Here is a 20077-nt window from a genome sequence, read left to right as displayed (position 1 = left end):
TGAGACACAGAAGTTGAGAGGCTTGCACATAGTACATGGTCTAGAAACTGGGGAGGGAGTCTACTCCCAAGTCAGCACTGTTGACTGGTATTCTATACTTCCTCTCCTGAGGTTTGTAGAAGGAAGGATATGACTCTGGGGAGATAAAAGAAGGCAAATTCCAGGGAAAATTGCCATAGTACTTAGAATGATCTCAGTTCTCTTTCTCTCTCTCTCTCTCTCTCTCTCTCTCTCTCTCTCTACTCTAGGCCAGAGTATCCTTGGGAAACTGTTCACACATGTTAGTGATTTCCTTTTTATTTCTACTTTTTAATCGTAAGGAATATAGCATTTAAGAGAGGAAACAGTTCACATTTTGGTTTCAAATTGCTATGCTTGTTGTGAGAATTAAAAAACATTTTCTGTAATCACACATTTATAGATCTGATCTAATCTAATATCAAAAGGAAGTTGACAGAAAAATTAGGCAATTTCTGTTGCTATGATCCTCAAATACACCGAGAGAAACATTATCCATACTATATGTTTGTTCTTCATAACATTTTTACTATTTTACTTATCCATCTTCAAATTGAAGCAATTAAGTTACATTTTTCTACATTTCATTGTCAACAAATAATCTATACCTGTCTTAGAGAGTTATAAAGACTTTACTTGCATCTTTCTAAGGAGGGGCAGTTACCATTGTTTACCATAGAAGCCTCATATTTGGAGAGATTCAAAAGCAGTATTTGCTCTATACCATCTGCTCAAGTAATGTATGACAGACACTCTTTTGAACCAAAAACTCACCAAGTATGTTGCCAATCCAGATTTTTCTTCTGTGCACTAGACTTATGAATCAGTTACCACCTGGGGGCACTTCTGACTGCAATATTGTCTATCGTGAGTGCTCTGATGTATTTTCCAGAACCCTTTTTAGGGCTAAAGTATCTCCTTACTTCATCTATAAGGGTGTTTACAGCAGCCAAGCCATCAGCCCCCTTTAGGGATTGGCTTGGCTGAAGAAAGTCACTTCAATCTCATGCCCGTTTCCTGGGGCATCCTCCTTCTAAAGAACAATGAAGGGTCTAAACACCTGACTCTCTCTCACTCAATGGGGACAATCTGGAGGGTAGTTTAATTTTGAGAGTTCCTCATTGGCTTGGCTGGGACTTCCATTGCAACTGCTTTACTGCCCAATACCTCCCTCTGACCAAGCCTGCTAAACTTCCATTTGCTTTGTCATGAGATGATTCCAAGTGTACTCTCCAATAAGCCACCTGCATGTTGATCTCCTCCTCCAGGTCAACTTTCCAGGAAACCCAATTTGTGATTCTGACAGATATCTTATATATTGCATATGTAAAACTTAACATAGGTTTTGGGAAAAACATGAGGGCTTGTATTGTATTTCCTAAATTAGATAATGGCATTTACTTAAGCACTAAGCTAGAAGCCTTAGTGTTCTTCTAGACTTTCTTCCTCCTCCTCCTCCTCCTCTTCCTTCTTCTTCTCCTTCTTCTTCTTATTTTGGTTGCCTGTTGATACTCTTAAATTCATTCCTAAATGCTCTCTCTACTCTCCATCCCAATGCTCCTGCTATGGATCAAGCCTCTAATATTTCTCACCTGACAAGAACAGCCTTCTTATAACTTACTTCTAGATTGCTTATCTATTGCGCACTCACTGGTATCTTGCTATATCTTCTTGACACTCACTATTCCCATACTTGCCAAAGGTGTGTTAGAGAGTTACAGGTACTTGCTCTTCCTATAGGCTTTCTCTGGACTCTGGAGACTGCAAAATTTGTGCCAGGGGCAGCCCTCCACCTTGATAAATGAGGGTTGGGAGATAAATAGTCTGATTAGTGTTTTCTGCATGGTCTCCCAAATGTCTCCTATGGATTTGAACTGTATTGACTGTGGTTACAACCTTTTCAATAACATACCTTTTATTGACACTCTTCCCTTCTGTGATTTACCTCTTCTTTCCTTTATCAGTACTTCCTGGTATCCTCTGCCCAGTGAACAGGCTTCTTAGGAACTTACCTAGGCTGGGTTGGCCTTAGAAGCAGACCCTGAAGCAAGGATTTGAGTGCAGGAAGAGTTATCTGATGATCACATATATATTTTATTTCATTGTCTGATTTAAAAATTTAGGCCGCCAAAGGATAAAGTCCTTTGCAAGATATCCAAGGCCCTCAGGATTTATGGCAGGATCTTTGCTACTCTTTTGAGCTGGCAGACCTGGGCCATGGCCTTCCTAAATAATCCACAGTCATCTTGCACTCTTATAAAAGGCAAGTCTCAAGCTTGCAGATATAGCTGGACCAGACTAAGCAAAAGGCACATTAAGAGTTTGAAGAATAGTTGAAACAAAATTTCATTGGTCAAAGAAATAAAGTAACCTTCCTTATTCTAGACACATAAGAATGTGGGCTTCTAAGTAACACCTCACTGATCTATTTTCCCTCCTGCACCCTATTTTGATGAGATTTGAACTAAAATCTCTCATTAATTTTGCATAGTTGAACATTTTTTACATAATAAAGACTGATAAAATTTCAGAGCTCATAGAAAAACTAGAGTGGGGAAACAGGAATTTCTTATTTGTGCTTTTAACTTGGCCACTAGGGTCCACATGGAAATGAAAACCAAAGCTAAATTTATTAGCTTTGAAAACAAGGCCAAGTGAGAAATACAGGAGAGGTATTTGGGCTGGATAAGGTGGCTTGAGATACAAGTTTGAATAGAAGCCAAATACGGTTAAATATGAATCTCTGCCCAAAGCCTTATGCTGATATGTTATTTAATCTTTCATACTCTTTAAGGAGTCTCCATTTTATGCATTACACAATGGTCTTAAATCCAATGACTTAACCTGCAGCAGTCACAAACGTAAATACCATTTCCCCAGGGATCACTTTCTGACTCCATAGTCCGGTGTTTCAGTATATCCTGGAGTTTTTCTTTGTAACCATTACAACTATTTATAATTGTTTCTTTTTTAAATTTATTTTATTTTTTAAATACACAACAATTCTTATTACACATATAGAGCACAATTTTTAATTGTATATAAAGTATACAATACTACATTCACGGCAATTCATGTCTTTATACATGTACTTTGTTTTATTTTGTATTATAATTCTTATTACACATATCTACCATATTTTTTTCATATCTCTGTTTGTATATAAAGTATGTTGACACCCAATTTGTGTCTTTTAAATGTACTTTGGATAATGATGTCCATCACATTCCATCATCCTTTCTAATCCCCTTCCCCCTCCCATTTCTTAAATTCCATCTCCCTCACAGCAAGCTCCATACCTATGTTGTTTACCACCATATTGTTAGTACCCAGCAGTGTGCTTGACACTCAATGAGAACTCTAAATAGGGGTTGAATAAATGAATACACAAACAGAATTGATATCATGTCTACTTTCTCATATTTATTTTCTTTACAATGCTGTGTACTTTTAACAGATTGAGGCAAAGATACTAAAATTAGTGCTTAATTACGCATTCATTGGCAACTTTAAAGTAGCAAACATTGAGCACTCTGACCAAATGTGAAGGTCTTCGTGTCATTGTTTTCTTCTTCTAATGTATGCCACCCTTCATGGACTGTGGGGTCAGAGGAGATTGCATTAGGAATTCACCCACAGGGAGAATGCTGGACGTTGGCTTTCCAATGAAGACTTTATACACAAGCTAATTAAGTCTTTGAATGGCTATCTAAAACTACTCACTCAATCCTTTTATTTTATTTTATTTTTTAAAATCTCTAGCTTAGCCCATGAAAAAATTTTATGACAATTTTAGTTCATGACAATTGTAAGACTTGTGACTTGCTCTTCAGGCTCTTCCCGTTGTGGCTATAAGATGGCTACCACAAAATGTATGTAGAGAAAATCTAAACAAAGAAAATGGCATTTTTTCTATATGCTTTTTGATTTTTAACTAGAAAAAAAGATTTTTCAGAAGTCCTCTGTAAGAACTTCCCCTCAGGGAAGTTTGGCAGGGTTGGTCACATGCGTAATGGGAAGGGTATTGGAAAACACATGTCTGGCATTTAAAACTTCTTCCCTGGGTTTTTTCTTGGGAGTTCTGACTATTCTATTCTATTAGAAAATAGCTCAGGCATAGACAGCCAAAATTGTCTCCCACAATCGCTACTCAGTGGAATGAATATACCGACTCCCGAGTTTTTATTAAAAACCTTGATTTGCATATTGGTTTTCACAAGAGTTGAAAGGATATTTGATAATTTTAAATGATTTATTGATAAAATATCTGTCTCTAGAGTGCCCTAAAATTTTCTCTAAAAATTCCATTTTTCTTTCTTTCTTTGTTTTTGTTTGTTTGTTTATTCTTAATGGAAATCCCAAAGCTGTGCCTCTCAGTTGAGAGATAAGGCTGGAAAAGTAGCTAGGGGGTTTATTGGGGAGGATCCACCAGTGAAAGGCTCCTACCCTCAGTATACTTGGGACTCTTGGAATTTCCTGAATATATCACGAGGTTCTTGTCTTTGCTCCCCTCAGACTATTAAAAGAAAAAAAAAAGTTACCAATTCTTTAAAGAAGAGACATCAGAGCTGGGCCTTACAGTCATCCAATTTTCTTCCTTCTCTAATCACACTTCTTTCTTCCACAACCCATATCATTATAGTTGTGTCCCTATTTTCCTCACAATAGACCACCTCAAAGTTTCTATAATAGACTCTTATTTATCATGGTACGTTAATGATCTAGGATCCAGTGTACAATCTATGCATGATGTAGAGTATCCCTCTTCCCTGCATCCATGAGCTTTGCAATATTACTTGGAATCTCAATTTACTAATGGGAGGAACTACAATCTCTCCACCCCTTGGAATGATGTGGAGAGCAGACTCTACCCTGTTCCAAGTTATTTGTGATAAATAGTTTTCAGGCTATATCTAACCCTAAGTTACTCCATTCTATAAAGCTGTAATTTATCATTAGTTACTTAATTTTGAGTGAAAGTGCTGGGATAGAATGACTCTACACCTTTCTGTACAATAAAATAATCACCAACTGCCTAGAACTACTCTAAGGTACAAACTGAGTAGTAAATTAATTGTGCTAATAAAAATGATCATCTGTGAACTTATCAAACTAAATCAGAAACACATTGGTGCATCGACCTATCAGGCCTCTGAACTTATCAAACACACTAGACCAACAAATGAATCAATCCGAGATCCATAAAAGGAGGACAGAAGAAGCACCACAAAAGAGGACACTGTGGCATACCGGTTCAGTCATCTGGTCATTCATCACAAGCCTTGCCAGAGAAAATCACCATCGCAACAAACCTCAATTTCTGTCCCCAAACTTCAGCACAGCAGAGTTTCTTCTGCCCATGATCATCAACCACACAAGGTCCATTCCAAGGTGACATCTCAAGCTGACTCTTCAAGATGACATTCTGAAACTGCCATTGTATGGACCCTGGCCTAGAAATAAGTTCCTGCATTTTGACAGCTCTGTGCCTGAACAAGTTCTTTGGCTGGTTTTTCATCTTATCTGACCACCTAGACTGACTCTTTTCATTCATATTTGTTCTCTGGCTTCTCAGTTTAGCCTCCTGAACTCCTGTGGCTGCCTCAACCATTTCTTAGCTTTTCTGATGTGTGAATTGAGTGTTATAAATATTAGTGGTTAAGATTGGAATAAAAACTTGTGGGAGATTGCCAAACTATGGTTATCAGGTGACCTATGAGTATTTGGTGAATTTCAACCATTGAAAGTGCTGAATCTTGTGAATTTATTGTTTTATATATAAATTTAGTTGTAGATGGACATAATACATTTGTTTATTTATTTTTATATGATGCTGAGGATCAAACCCAATGCCTCACCCATGCAAGGCAGGCACTCTACTACTGAGCTATAGCCCTGCCCATGGATTTATTGTTTATTTATCCAAATATATTTGGTCTATGTTAATAGCATAGTTCACTCCCCCAAACAGGGCTGACTTTGGCTGACAAATGTGGCAAACCATAACAAAGAAGACAATATGTTAATTTTTAATCCAGCTCCAGTAGGGCTGGTATATTTTTGTTCTTGCTTTCCTGATGTTAGCCTGGGCATGTTTTCACAACATTATAAGGTTGGGGTGTACTGAGACCATGCAGAGAAGAGCTGAGACTAACCTAGATGACCTGGCAGTCAGTAGGCCCCAAATTAAATGGGAGAGCCATGTCAAGAGCTGCAGAACTGCCACTCAAATTATAGATGAACTTATGAAACCATTAGAATCAAATCATTAGAAACCAGAAAATATGCCCATCCAACTTACAAACACATGAACAATATCAACAATGATACTTTAAGTTACTATGTTTTTGGATGACTTATTATACAGCAATAACCTACAGATACATGCTCAGAAGTTTGTTGCATTATAAGCATCTTTTGTAGTTGAACAAACATCTTGCCCTTGGCAAATAAGGTTCCAATGAGTATCTGGTCAAAATTCTTCATGGTAAAATTGCTACAGATAGTATACAATCTAGCTCCAAATGAGGAACAAATCAATAAGAAGACAACCTTTAAAAATAAATAGAAATATTATCTTTGAAGCATACTAGCTATGAAAACAAGATTTAAGAAGTCCAAAAACAAAAGTCATTTAATACTAAGTATTTGTCTTTTTTGAGTAAAGAATTTTGATGTGCCTAGAGAGTGCAGTAATAACATTCAATGGTCAATTTTATTCAAATATCTTCCAAGCACTCCTTTATAGTTATGCTAATTAAACAATTCATAAATAAAATATCAAGTTGAGATGTATTTGGCAACTGTGGTCTATTAAGGAATAGTTAGATTTCATAACTCCTCCCAGTTGGCTGAGTTCTGAATACTGCATGGTTCTCTGCCAGGCTATGGGGTTTATTCTCATGTTAAAGTAAGAGGCATTTGCCAAGAATCCTGATTTAGCTATGTCTTCATGCAACTCTAAACAAGTCATCATGGAGTCTCAGCACTCTATATATTAAGAGGGAGCTCAAAGCTCCCTACAACAGAACTTCATACTTTATGTGACTGAATCAGAATGCTAATCTGAACTAGGAGTGCAAAAGTTAATTTTAGATTCTAACATTTGAAACCAGTTAAGGAAGAAAGCTTTATTCTACTTTAACCAGAATATGAACAGTAAATGATATACTGTTATTTGCTCTTCAGTGATTGGCAAAAATCAGCTTTGTGCACAGCTATAATTAAGATGAGCCATAAATACACTCAGTAAAGGGACCAGGAGGTAGTCTCATGCTCAATTCTGTTGTGGAAAGGTTAGGTAAACAGGAGGTTTAAATGTGCATAGGGTTGCCCTGCTTGTGCTAGAATTCAACGAAGAGGCAAACTCCTAAGGAGTGGTTCTGCCTGAAGATAGGTTTGGGGATTCAGAGGAAAAACTGCTGCAGCTAAGGCCTGGGAGCCTAAAAGGGTAATCTATTTAAAGATAGGAAAAACCAAGCTGTATTTTTCCTAAAGAATATTTAACATACCACTTCTGACACCAGATGTGTGGGGTTTCTGTAGCAGACACCAGCTGGGTGTCCTCTATTTCAGTTCAGTTCTAACACTACCTATCTGGAGATGGTGTCAGCACAGGTTGAGGCTCAGTCACATCAGATTATCCCTTACTTCCAATGCCATTCAAGAGTCCCAGATTGTCATCATCCAGATGTAAATTATGGATCTCATGACTCCCTCTCAAGTTTTATTACTGTGTTAGAACAGATAACAGAATTCAGGGAAACACTTCTATTACTAGTTTATTAATAAAAGATGTAAAAGAGGATACAGATGGGCAGACCAAGAGTTACATGTGGCAAGGCCTGGAAGGGTTCCCAGCATAGTAGCTTCTTACTGAAGTCCTAGTGCCTCATCCTAAGCACCCGATATTATTCGATACCTGGAAGCTCTCTGAACTCTGTCCTTTGGGTCTTTCTGAAGGCTTCATTACATGACTATAATCCCTTGCACCACTGTTGATCATGAACTCTCAGCCCCATTTCCCTCCCCAGAGGCTGAGGGGAGGGAAACTCCCAACCCTTTAGTTGTGCCTTGATCTTTCCAAAGATTCCAAGAGTTTTAGGAGCTCTGTGACCAGAAACTGGACAAAAACCCATTACATTTCACAATACCATAGGTAGAATCTCCCCAGAGAAATAATTATGCCCAATATTATCGATATTGGGGGCATTGCTAAAGGGATGTCATTGTTTTAAAATGTAATAATGATGGTATTTGTAATTGTTGAAGGCAAAATTTCCAAGCAGAGAGTTATTTCATGGCCTCCCTAGGAGACCATTCTAGGGTAAGGAGGATTAATAATAATAAATCTTTGGCTTCATGTAGCTTGTGACAACTTAAAATTGCTTTCAGATAAGGTCTCATTTTAAAAAACAAGCATCTTTATTGAGATAATTCACCTGCCGTAAAACCCATCTATTTAAAGTATATAATTAAGTGGTACTAGTATATTCAATTATTCAATCATCACTACAAAAAGTTTAAAACATTGTAATTAATAATAAAATAAATTCTGCATCAGATTTTAAAACCCACTGTTTAGTTAATGAAAATGTGAATTCTTTTCACTTTTTTGGCTATTATGAACAATGTTGCTATGGACATTTGTGTTCAAGTTTTTGTATTGACATGTTTTCATTTTTCTAGTTATGAGCCTAGGAGTGAAATTGCTGGATTGTATGGTAACTGTTTAACATTACGGAACTGCCAAGCTATTTTTCCTAATTCTTTCACTATTTTATGTGAACATTGGCAACAAACTGGGGTTTCAGGCTCACCACAGCCTCATCAGATGGGGTGCCAAACTCTTGGACTTCCCAGCCTCCAGAACTATGAGAAAAAGAAACTTTTTTCCTTCACCAATTACCAAGTCTGTGGCATTCTGCAGGAGCAAGACAAAGACAAAGAAGATACTTTGGAGACATCAACATCCAAAAGCAGTTCTGGAGTTCTTACTTGAAGAGGCACAAAGTTCTGGTGCCACTGTGAAGACAGGCAGTTGTCAGAACTGGCCCTTGAGACAATATAGGGATATGTATATTCAGAGGTGGGGGGAGAATAGGATGGCAAAGTTAATGAAATAATTTGATCAAAAGACTTTTTTTTCTTTTCTCTTTTTACCTTTTTAGTGGGAATCAGGGCATAGAAATGTATGCAAAGTATCTTACCTGGTAGGTGTTCAATAAATTTTTATGTTACCAATTTATTAAAATTGAGATTGATATCCTCATGTTTTATGATAAAAGCTGTATTTAGTGTATAGTAAAATCTAACCAAAATCAAACATGCTTTCTAGTCTATAGCTATGTTACTTTGGGTGCAATCTACATGTAAAATATTGGGTCCTTAGGAAAAAAAATGGAGAAGCCACAACATAAATATACTGGAGTAAGCCTCTGTGTATAAACATGTGCCCATTACTGATCACCATTTTCTTCATTTATTTGCATACTTGTCATTTGGGAGATCTGCCCTATCGTTTAACATTGTCTGACTTGGTAGGAATATTATTCTTTGTGATCTTTGAAATTATACATGGTTGTAAGATTTGCTTTTACCTGTGAAATGTGGGTAGAAGTGATAAGTATCAGATACAAATTTTATGAGGCAAAGCATGATTTTCTGGATCTGACCTCTTGCCACAGTGATTATGAAAGTAACAATGATGAACAGATCCTACCTGTTGAACTGCATGGACATGTAGCACTAGCAAGAAATAAACTTTGTAACATCAAACTATGGAGGCTTTTGCAGTTTTTGCTGAGATTTATAGGTCAGAATGGGATGCATTAGGTTATAAGGCAGTGACAATACGTATTTGGGTATAAACACTCACATGCACTATGAAGTAAGCATTACTCTAAGGATAAAGGCAAAACTATAAGATGGTAATAACTGTGTAGCAGCCAAGGAAGTGAGATTCTTAACTGTAAAATGAGATCACAATATATCTAAGGCTTAGACAAGAAACAACATGCCCAACTTGTAATAACTGGCCAGGGTTCAAACTTCAGAACCTTATTTCTGATCTCTAGATCAGAGATTGGTGTGATTGTATACAGCTGGTGATTACTGGTGTCCTATCAAGTAGTCCATGGGGAGTTTTGTATTTTAATTACTTCTCATATATTTTACAAAATGTAACATGAATTGTAAACAACTGTATAACGGATATAAAATGTATCCACTAACAGACTTAGCTGATATTAATAAGCTAAAATGGATTGCATTTAAGAACACAATTATGAAGAAGTTAATCTGTGAAAATAAATGGCAATTTCTTTTTATTGTTGCTGTAATTCACCAATGTGTTCTACAATAGTGCAAAAATAATTTGTTAGTGGATTTTTTTAATCACTATAACAACAAATACCCAAGATAATGATCTTCTAAAGAGAAAAAGGCTATTTTATCTCACAATTTTGGAAGTTTCAGTCCATCCTCAGTTGTCCCTGTTGCTTTTGGGTTGCAGAGAGGCAGCACATTAAAGAAGGTGCATGTGGCAGAGCAGAACTCCTCCCCTTATGGCAAGGAAATGAGAGAGGAAAAAGCGGGGATCCCACCATTCCCTTTAAGGGTGTGCCCTAATGAACTGAAGACCTCCCATTAGCACCCACCCCTTGAAGTTTGGCATAACCTCCCAAGAGTACCACTCTGGGGAACAAGCCTTTAAATATGGGCCTTTGGGAGGCATTACAGATACAAACTGCAGCATAATTCATAAAGAAATTGAAGCAAATGAAGTAATGATGAACTAAGAACAAACACTGTAACTCAAAATAATGTTGAATATGAAAGTACTGAATGGTACTTTGTAAATACAAAAAAAAATGAGTATATACACTTAAAAAGTGATTTGGCTAGTGTGATGATTTCCCCTAGCAACTAAGCAAGATAAGGAAGAATCTCAACATTAATTTTATTGGGTGAAACCACAAAGAAGTATTATTAAATTGTTATGAAACTCTTAGAGCTTTTGCATGGTTTTCTAACCAATATAGCAAAATAAATGTGTTTTTTTCAGGAAAAGTGTAAAATAAAACTTTCTAGTACAAAAATTGATTAATTGCCACTAAGGCAGAAAAGAGAACAAAACATCAAGAGCATCATTCAAAGTTATAATATTTATAGAAAATACAAATACAATAACAGATTCTTTCTGAGAAGCATGTAAAACTACCCATAAAATTGAAAAATAAAGCTCATAGAGAAAGGACACACTCCAGGCACAATTTCTTTATTAAGGAAAAATTTGGGGGTATTGCCTTATATGAGTAGCACATGATGTGGAAAAGCAATTACTGTCACTTATATGCTGGCAGATAATTTTCTTTTATAGTTGGACAAAACCAATTCAACACATATGTGGCACCGTGAGGAAGAAGTGCCAGGCATGGCTTTTTGTCTCGTTTATCACTGAAAACTCATTTCGTGAGCTGCAATATCAAGGAGAAATCTTTTCAATAATAACTAAGCAAAAAAAAAAAAAAAGTACACTGGGATCAGTACTGTCAGAACACCAGTTATGAGTACAACAAAGAAAAGCATTATCACAGGAATGAAGTTGAACTTGAGTCAGATCCACGCACCACATGGTTCATTTGCCAACACTTGTGGATCAATGTAGTGTGTGATGGATGGTCTCCAATTGCTTCATCAGAACAGTACTCTACCCTTTTAAGTCAATGCTCCAACAAATATCAGATAGCACACTCAAAATAGGATAATTCAAGGAAGGGTTTTCTACAAGGGAGCTATTTAAAAATATGTAATAGGGAACCACAAGGGATGTTACATCAAATCAGGGTTTTGTAGGAGCCAACTCATCACTTCTTTAATAGATAAAACAGTCCTATATGATGACTACAAACATATGGTTTACATGGACCTAAGCAATGTATAAAGATTCCTATGTCATGTAATTTTTGCCTCATTTCTGATTCTAGCAATGTCTATGGAACATTTTCACATTGACTCTGATGTTCTTGGTGCCAGTATCACCTCTCCCCAGCCTTGAACTGTGAAATTCTTACATCCTAGTTGGGTCTTCTGATGGCATTAGTGTGGGGGCTCTGAGACCCACTAGAATTTCACATGTTTATCTCAGAAGTGTGCAGGAGGTAATGCCTTTAGGAACAGTCATGGACCAAATGGGTAATGGAAACCAATGGATTTTCATACCTTGGAGAAACAGTTCAGAGCTACACTACACATATATACTCTGCCAACTGCACCCACCTATAGCAATAAGTCCACTTCATAATTCACCCTTGCATTGACTTCACTTCCTATCCTATTTTAGGATAGGGAGACTATCTTGAAGGGAAGATAAGAAACTTTCTCCAAGAAAGAAGCACATTTCCTGACTTCTATGCCATTGGATACCTGATTTCATGCATTTTTGCTAGGGAAGCACAAACCAGACTTTTTGGAGGCATAACTGTGCCCTGCTAGGCCCAGACATTGACATGTAAATTTGGGTGGTCCTGCACATACAGTGATGGTCTCCAAGCCTAGGTGAGGGGAATTCAGCACATATCTATGTTTTATTGGGTAATCTGACGTGTAATGTGGCTGCAATGTACAATAGTCCACCAAAATCCTCACTTACTATCCTTAAATTCTTCAGGAAAGTAGTGCCTGCTTCAGAAATACTCTTGAGCTTAGTGCTACAGAATCAAAAGAGGAGTTAGTGTCTTAATATTTCTTGGAGTTTTGCTAACACATTCTTAAGCCACTCCTAAAGCTCATCCTGTAGTAGCTGACCTGTTTTTCTTCTTCTCTAAGCAGCTTTTCATATCTTCCGTTTATTTTCACATAGGGAACTATCCATATTGAAATTCACTATTAAGGTCTTTAGTTGTGGAATAATTTTTTCTAGTGTTTTTAATAACTTATTTCTTCTTTGTTTATATTTTTCTAAAACTCTTGTTATCCATATAAATAATCCTAAAAATTCAATTAGAATGTCTCATGTTTTCTATGTTTTAGGTGTAAATCCCAGAAGGTTTTTTTTTAAAAAAATGCAATTATAAAAGATAATATCTTTAAATTAATTTTCTAGGGAGGATATTTTAGATAGAAAATAAGAGGACTTTTAAAGATCAGACATTTTATGTAGTTCATTTTATGCATATCTAATTTGAAACATAACTTGGATCTTTTGTTCATATGCTTTATATCTGAGTATCTGAATAGGCAAGATCTACTTTGCTTTGTTATGATTACTGGTCTGTTTAGACATCTCTAAAAACTTATTCTGTATTATCTTTATTATCTTTTTTTCTGTTTTTCTTCCCTGCCTTTTCTTTGCTTTATGAAATTATATTTCTTTCCCCTCACTGATATAAAAATTTAAAACAGACATTTTAAAATTGAATTTTATAATAATGTCTATCTTTATACAGTGTTCAATTAGTGTGCTAGTGTGCTGGTGTTTGCTTCTTGGGAGCAGCCACAGCTATTGAACTAACCCCTTTTGTCTTTTCTATGAATACTTAGAAACTTAATTTTACCTTTCAAATTATAACTATTAAGTTAATCATTATATTTATCAATGCTTAGTATTTTGCTCACCATTTTTAAAATTTCAATTCTTCTTGTCTTCTTGCTGTGGCATTTAATGAGTAATATTTACTTTCCACAGACCCTTGTTGTAAGGAGAGCTTGGTTTCTCTGTGTATGAAAATATCTATCATGTTCTTACTCTTGACAGAGGAAATCTAGCTGGGTTATAACTTTTATATGTTTTGTATTTCCCTCAAAATTTTGAGTATTTTAGTCCATTTTATCCTAGAATTTATTAAAGTTCATGAGACATCTTGTCAATCTATAACATATGTCTTTTCATGACTTGAGAGCTCATTTCTTTTAGCATTGACTAATGTTATATTGACTGTATGTACATGGTTTACTTATTCAGTCACATACTGAAGGACATCTTGGTTGCTTCCAAGTTTTAACAATTATGAGTAAGTTGCTCTACATAACTAATCCTACACAAAAACTTCACATAGATATCAACTCCTTTGAGTAACTGTTAAGTCACAACTATTGGATTATGTGGTAAGAATATGTTTAGTTTTGTAAGAAGTCTTCCAACTATCTTTTTAAGTGGCCCTACTATTTTGTGTTCTCACCATTAATGAATAAAAATTCTTGTTGGTCCACAATTTTTTCAGCATTTGTAGTTGTCAATGTTCTGGATGTTGGCCATTCTAATAGATAAGTAGTCATATTTCATTGTTGTTTTAGTTTGTATTTCCCTGATAACATATTATGTGTTACATCTTTTCATTTTTACCATATGTCTATCTTGTTTGATAAAATATCTGGTAATATCTTTGGTAGATTTAAAAAAAAATTTAGATGTATATGGACACAGTGCATTTTTATTTTATTTATTTATTTTTATATGGTGCTGAGGATCAAACCAGTGCCTCACACGTGCTAAGCAAGTACTCTAGCACTGAACCACAATCACAGCCCATGGTCCATTTTTAATTGAATTGGTTTTTTATTATTTAGGAGTTTTTTATATATTTTGGATAGTAGTTTTTTAAAAAATAAATTGTATCTTTTAAAAATATTTTCTCCCATCCTGTGATTTGTTTTTCTCATTGTAGTGTGTATTATAGAGCAGATATTTCAAATTTAATGAAGTCCAGCTTATCAATTATTTCTTTCATGGATAATACTTTTGGTATTATATCTAAAAATCCCTTGCCAAACATGTAACATAACCCATCAATATGTGCAATTATATTGCACCAATCAAAAATGTGGAAAAAAATTTAAAAGCCCTTACCAAACCCAGAGCCATCTTGAATTTTTCCTGTGTTATCTTCTAAGAGTCTCATAGCTTTTACTTTACATTCATCTCTGTGATCTATTTTTGAGTTAATTTTTGTAAAGGGTGAAAAGTTTTTGTCTATATCATTCTTGTGTATGTGGATGTCTAGTTGTTCCAGCATCATTTGTTGAAAAGTTTGTCTTTGTTCCATTGTACTGACTTTGATCTCTTGTCGATGATCAGTTGACTATATTTATGTGGGTCTATTTCTGAGCTCTCCATTCTGTTTCTTTGATTGATTTGTTTATTCTTTTGCCAATGCCATACTGTCTTGATTACTGTAGCTTTATAGTAAGTGTTAAAGTTGGGTAGTGTTTGCCTTCCAACTTTGTTCTTCTTATAGACATATTTTTGAATATTGTTTCTATTTTCATCTCCTAGAACTTCTGTTAGTCATATGTTAAGGTTCCTTGAATGTTCTTTCACATATTTTCTACATTACTTCTGACTGTTACTTGGATTAATTTATAAGAATTAATTCACTGTTCAACCGTATTCCATTTGGAGGTTATCCCACAAGTGTGTGACTTTGATATAGACTTAGAAAAGCACATCAAGGCCATTTACCAGACAAAAGAACAAATTAATAAAGAAATCCCATGACACATTACAAAAATATCACCAAATTTGTTTAATGATAGCAGTAAGGAGTAAATGCAATCAGTATTTTAAATAATATTTCCCTTTTCTGCTAGTTCTTTTTAGTTTAAAATCATGCTAACATTTGTCTAGATATGATCTTTTAATTTTACTTAGAATTTAGAGAACTTTTAAGTTTTGTTTTTATTATTGCATTATAGTTTAAAATTATTGTGGGGTTCATTTTGACATATTCATAAACGCATATATAATTTGCTCCATTTCAACCAATCCCTAATATTGTCCTTTCCTCCTCCTGTCCTCTGATACTTTTCCTATATTCTACTGGTTTCCCTTCTATTAATTTTTTTAAGTTGGTACACGATATTTATATAAAAAGTAGACTTCAGTGTGATATATTCATACATGATATAGCGTAATTTGATCAGTTTAATTCTGAAGTTCTTCCTTTTTCCCACCCTTCCTCCCTCCCTCTTGGTCCCTTTCTATTCCATTTTTCTCCCTTATATTTTCATGGAATACCCTTTTTAGAATTTCCTTGTTTCTCTCTAGTTTACCCATATGAGAAAAAAACATCAAATTTTTGACTTTCTGGGTCTGGCTATTCACTTAGCATGCTGTTCTACAGTTCCACCCATTCACCAGCAGATGATATGATTTCATTTTTTTATGGCTGAATAAAACTTCATTGTGTATGTACACAACATTTTCTTTATCCATTCATCTACTGAGGGACACATAGGCTGGTTCCACAATGTGGTTATTGTGAATTCCACTGCTATAAACATTGGTGTGTATGTATCACTTTTGCATGCTGATTTTAGTTTTGTTAGATAAATACCAAGAAGTAGGATAGCTGGGTCATAAGGTGGTGGGATAGCTGAGTCATAAGGCGGTTTCATCCCTAGTCTTTTGAGGAATCTATATACTGATTTCCATATTTATCATATTTCCAAAAATAATGCATATCCTCACCAGAATTTATTGTTATTAGGGTTTTTATTGATTGTTATTCTAACTAGAATGAAATCTCAGTGTAGATTTTTGTTCACATTTCCCGGATTGTTAAGGATGTTGAACACTTTTCATATATTTATTGGTCATTTGCATTTCTTTTTGAGAAGTTCCTATTTAGTTCATTTGCCCAATGATTGATTAGATTATTTGGCTTTTTAATGTTAAAGTTTTTGAGTTCTTTATACTAGAGAACCTTTTTAATTTCATAGGAAGGTTTTCATCTCAGGAAAGTCTTATTCATTTGTTTTGCTATTGCTCTTTTTGTTTATTATTTTTTTCTGAAGATGTATAATTATAGAAATGGGAAATAAAAAGAGATGTCTACACTCACCTTGATATTCTCTGTTTTCAGGGAGAAGTTCAAGAATGTTTTCTGTGTCTCCAATTCTATTATCTGTAGGATAAACTATTCTTATCTTCTTCTAATGCAGAAGAAAATTATTATACTGCATTTTAAGTTATTTTTTCCCTCATCTCACCCATTATATTTAATGTAACTTTTTTGTTATAATTCCTTAGGGACTGCATTTTCATACATTTTAGTGAGTATGACAACCATATTTCCTGAAATAGTTCTCTAAGTTTTGTAGAAAATAATTTTTTTAGGAAGTTTACTTATCTCGAGTTATAATGATGTGTCTGTTTTTTGTAGTATGATTTTCCTTGGTTAGACAGAAGAAAACCAAAGTGAGACCTTTCTTGACTAAAGATGCATGTAACTAGGTTGTGAGGATTATACTTAATAGTATTAAAATCTTTGTAAGATTTACAATTGGAAGGAAAGCAATCTCATATAGTTTTCCTACATATTATTAGTGTTTCAAGATTTTGTCTTTACTTACTAAAGGAAGTAGTGATAGAAATGTTCTGTTTTACCTTCATCACTGGATTCTGGGATTTTTAAAAAAATATTCCAAGGAATATCAACTCTGTCAGATCACTGAGTAAGTAAAGTGAAAAACCCATCTGGTGGTAAGTGCTTTCTGTGTTTTGTAATTGGGTTCCCACACTTCCATTTAGTGATCAACTGTTTTCTTGGAGTTACAATTTTTGCACACTTATGGAAAGATGCCAAGAGCAACAGAACACCCTATGTGTAGGTAATCCTTTTTGAGGCTTCTTGGTGCTTAAGAGCTGGCTTCTTTACATAAACCTTTTATTGATAATCTAGTGGCAAATTGTGGGGGAAGGATGAAGCATGTATGTATTTCCAGGCAGAATTCTGTCTCTATTGTATTCTGCTGCCCTTCCTATGCTGTATGTATATACGTGGCCGTATAACTAAAGTGATCCTGCAACCTGTACACATGGAAAAATGAGAATTCATACCCCATTTGAATCAAATGTATGATATGTCAAGATCATTGTATTGTCATGAATAACTAATAAAAAAAAAATTAAAAAAAGAATTCTGTCTCTAAGAAGAATTTGTACCTTTAGAATTTCTTTAGTGGGACATTGTAAAGAACTACCTTCCTGACTGCCAGAAATCATCATGAGTTTCTTACTACTGCTCTGAAAACTGATTATTCATTGTTCTTCTTACTCATTCCTTTAGAATTTTTCCATCCTAATTCAAACTAATTTCTCAAAGTGCAATTCTGATAACTTCTCTTTTTAAAGCTTCCAAAGATTATTATTGTAGATAATGGGTAAAACTCTTATCCTAGTATTCAATGTTTTGTGTAATAGTGGAAAAAGTAGGCTAAAGTATCTTTCCAGAGTACTTTTAGTTTAGAACTTGTGTCCTGGTACAGTTTGGCAACAACTCACTTGAAATTATTAGATGTTTTTATAGTACTAATACTATTTTATCCATAAAGAATGCCTTTGAATTTCTCTATCTTATGAATCTTAACTGTACTTCAGCATCCATTCACATATCATCTTTATCATAATAGGTTATCTGGGCTTTACTTAGCTGGATATTGGTCTCTCAATTCTTTTACAGTATTCACACCATGTGATGACTTTTACACAGAAACTGAATTTTCAACTTTATCAGTATTTCTGCATTATATTTGGTTAGCAGTATTATATCCTATAGGTTTTATAAATTCTATTTAGTGTTTTGTTCTTTGGCTCCAATTATACATTGAATAGTTTTAGCATCTCTGCTTGTGGTTGTAACCACATAGCTCAAAGTTCTGCCTTCTGTGATGAAAGTGTTGTCTTTCTCCTTAATGCAGCACTTATCTAGAAATATGTAGAAATCAATTTGCTTCTCCTTTTAACAATATGTAAACTACATTGCCTAATTCTTTTTATTGCAGCAAGATTACAACTTCCTAATTCTGTAGATCATGGAAAGGCCCAGAAAGTAAGAATAAATAATTTTGGGTTTCTATACAAATATTCAATGGCTGTCTGGATTTATAGCTAAAATACAAAGAAAATTGCCTCAGTATATACAAGTGTGACCAAAAGGAACAGATACATAAAGTCAACTGGTTGAAATAAGATTGAGGATTCTAAAGTTTTTAGTGAGCAAGAGAAAGCAAATATATAATTAACTCTAGAACTTAAATACCCCTCTTCATTTGCTTTCAAGTTCTTCAAGTATAGTTTATGACTTTGTAAAAACTTAATGACTTTCAGGAATAGGAATAATAGTTTATCTGATTTAATGCCACAGAATTTCACCCCAAATATTACACAGATAGTCCTTATTTCCTTGTAGTAATAATGAGGGAATGAGGCAGGAAGGTAGTCCATCCACAGGCAGATAGGCTTTGGAAAAGGGAAGAAGGAGAGGAAAACATCATGCTATCCTGGAAGAAGATGTCAGGTCTGGGAACCATCTTGTTACTTGCTGCCCCTGACAGCTTAAACTGCAATGCCACCTTCTTATCTTGGCTAGGACATCTGTTATTGTTATTAAAACCATCAACCACAATGGCTCTTCCTTAGCTACTTCTACCTCTATCCTTAGCAATGGCTGACCACCAAATCTACCCCTACCTGAAGCACTTCCTCTTCCCAACAGATGTGCAAACCATAAGGTTGGACCTGGCCTCTTAATTATGTAAATAAGGGATTGAAATTATGTTCTTTTAATTGGCTTATTAAACTTAGAACTTAAAGAGCCTGATTGGTCCATACTAGCTAGCATCCTTATTAGCAGAGTTCCCACCAATCACCCACTCTGGGCCATCAGATATGCCTTTCAAAACCCCTAGGCAAAGAACAGCCAGTCATATCCTCCCTCAGGACCCCTCCCATACTATGAAAGACTTTCTCTGCTTTAAATAAATCTTACTACTCAACCCTCTGTTTGTCCTTGAATCTCATTCTTTGATTTTGTGAGACAAAAAAACCCACCTGACAGCCATACTCTGTGTTACAAAAGCAAAGTTGTTTAGCCAGGCAAGAGAAAAGTGAATTAAGTGTAGAAAGATCACCTTGACTGCAATGTGGAGACTGTCTGGAAGGGACAGAGTAGATGCTTTTAGACCAGTGTCTTAAGACTGTTGAAACAGTTCAAATACTAAGAGCCTGAACTAAATCAAGGACAATGAGAATGGATGGTAAAGTTAAAATTGATTAAGA

Source organism: Ictidomys tridecemlineatus, chromosome 5, assembly GCF_052094955.1.
Source record: "Ictidomys tridecemlineatus isolate mIctTri1 chromosome 5, mIctTri1.hap1, whole genome shotgun sequence".
Classification (NCBI taxonomy): domain Eukaryota; kingdom Metazoa; phylum Chordata; class Mammalia; order Rodentia; family Sciuridae; genus Ictidomys; species Ictidomys tridecemlineatus.
Note: the sequence above shows the minus strand (reverse complement) of the source record.